The sequence below is a fragment of the Diaphorina citri genome, unplaced genomic scaffold, assembly GCF_000475195.1.
Source record: "Diaphorina citri unplaced genomic scaffold, Diaci psyllid genome assembly version 1.1 scaffold9657, whole genome shotgun sequence".
In the NCBI taxonomy this organism is placed as follows: Eukaryota; Metazoa; Arthropoda; class Insecta; order Hemiptera; family Psyllidae; genus Diaphorina; species Diaphorina citri.
In genome coordinates, this window is record NW_007387031.1 from 1 (window position 1) to 2,249 (window position 2,249).

At 39.6% G+C, this 2,249-nt stretch overlaps 1 long non-coding RNA gene across 1 annotated transcript; it reads right to left on the reverse strand.

Annotated features, from left to right (window-relative positions):
- Positions 1-703: 703 nt before the first annotated feature.
- LOC113472876 lies at positions 704-2,035 on the reverse strand. The gene is made up of 2 exons (XR_003395020.1): positions 1,834-2,035; positions 704-743 (listed from the first exon to the last, which is right to left on the reverse strand). It is a non-coding gene; the product is annotated as an uncharacterized LOC113472876 (long non-coding RNA).
- Between the last annotated feature and the right edge of the window lie 214 nt (positions 2,036-2,249).

Consider the following 2,249-nt stretch of genomic DNA (forward strand, 5'->3'; position numbering starts at 1 on the left):
GAAGCACAATTGCTCCCAAAAATATATATTTTTATTCCCACATAATTTAAAGTGTTTAAAGAAAAGTAACATAAATCACACATATTCAAAATCCCCTTAGCAAAAGAAAGACCGTGAAAAGAAGAATGGATCAGATAAGAGTGAGTGGCTATAAATGGCCTGTTATTCTATCACATTAATCCTTTATTAGAAAAGAAAAACACAAAATCACCAGGATCTTCAATAGCAACACACACACTTCTTCCATTGCAAAGCACCAGCATAGAGAAAAAGAAAACGAGTGAATACCTATAGATACAGCTATCAAGAGTTATGGGTTGTTATTCTATCACATTAATACTTTGTTAGAGAAGAAAAACAAAGACTCACACAAATCACTTCTTCCATAGCAAAGCACCAGTAAACAGGACAAAAGTGTATAAAGAGCTAACAAGAGCTAACGAGTCCATTATATTTATTAGTTGTTATTAAAAAAGAGTGAACAAAACTCGAAATGTGCCACTCATTCAAGGTTATCCAAGAAATAAGAAAGCCCTATTATTTGAGCGAAGAGAAAGCTCACAAATAGCTTTTTGTTAGAGTAGGAGTCAGTTACTTCCCCTTAAAAAAAACACCTTTTCTCAAAAAACCCCAATATTTAAACAATGCACACAAAATACAAACGAATCACTTACCCTGTAAGTGACACAGCTCAGTTTACACGCAGGACAGTCCAACTTGAATCGAACGCGATCATCCTTCTCCTGAAATATCAAACAAAACAAATTAAAATAAACTGAAAGCTTGTAAGAATGTATCTACCCTACACAGGCCCCCTTGTGGATAAAAGAACTTGTCCAATCATGGGCAGCCGCGGAGGGACAGGAGTAGGTACTTACCCCCATGGTTTGACAAAGATCAAACATACACTGCGCCACAGGCGATTTCCCCCCTAAAATAATGTCTCCAAGCCCTTTTTACTTTTCTTATCCTATAGGAAGGAAAGTAATGTAATCGGGTCAAATTTTCGATGCTCAGATTTTAGTGCAAAAAACACGTTTTGAGGTCCCTAGAGCCTAAATCCAAAGTTTCAGCCATTGGTCCGTGTGTGTGTCTGTCTGTCAACAAAATATCTCGAGAACGGTAAGAGCTAGAGACTTGAAATTTTGTATGTAGTTCACAAATGTGACAAGGATGCAACACAAAACGTTTGGTTAAAATGGGTGCTGCGGTTGGCGGTATTTTGACCGCGTTTTGGCGGGTTTCGACCGCTTTTTGGCGGTTTTCAGCTATACTGACTAAACGGTTAGAGATATTGTAAATGTTACAACAGAACACCCCAAATAAGCACGATTCAATAGGATAAGGAAAGTCGTGTGATGTTCACACCAGAGATTTTTTTTTTCCTTCTTTCAGACACTTTAACACTACGGACGTAGATCCTTAGTAGGTCGTTCGCGCCGATGCCGTTAAGTTATATAAGGTTGAAACAGGTTGAGTGCTTTTTACAAGAAAAGAGGGTCGACATCTTCGGCATCCAAGCCTCTTTGAAATCAATAATTCCTCACTCTTTTCCTTTCCGACCCTGGGTTTGAGCCCCCAATGTGCACCAGAAAATAAATTCCGTAAATCATAAAAAAAAAAACTGTAGTACACGCATACATACATACGTACAGGTCGTACAGACCATGGGCTAAAAACCACTTTTTTGGAATCAGGGGATCCCAAAACGGATATTTCCACTCTTTTCCCGATTTTGAAAATTTGGACCGATTGCAATACTTTCTCATTACCTTGTATAGGTTCCCTATACGTAAGGGTAATAGAAAGTAAAAAAAGGGTGTAAGTCCTTACCTTGTCATCCTTGCTAGCGTCTCCATTAGTCTTGGCTTTGGCCCCCAGCTCCTTCTTACGTTTGACCACCTTCTTGACAACCTTCACCACTTTCTTCGTCACCTTCTTCTTCTTGGGGACCGCTGCCGTTTTGCTCTCTTTCTCTCCCGCGGTGCTCGATTCATCCTTGTCTTCCGTTTTGACTAAAAAAAAGGGAAATAGAAATTTGTTGACTTTTTTTGGTGCCATTTCGTTAGTAGGTCAAGGTCAGTGGTGTAGTGGTCAAGGCGCTCGCCTGGTAAACAGGAGGGCGTGGGTTCAAACCCAGCCGAGGTATGGAATTTTATTCTCAATATACTTAATTTGAGAATTTGACCACAATAATAGTAGTAGCCTACTGCTGGACTAAAGGGACTTTTCAGTCCTATGCGAGCAGT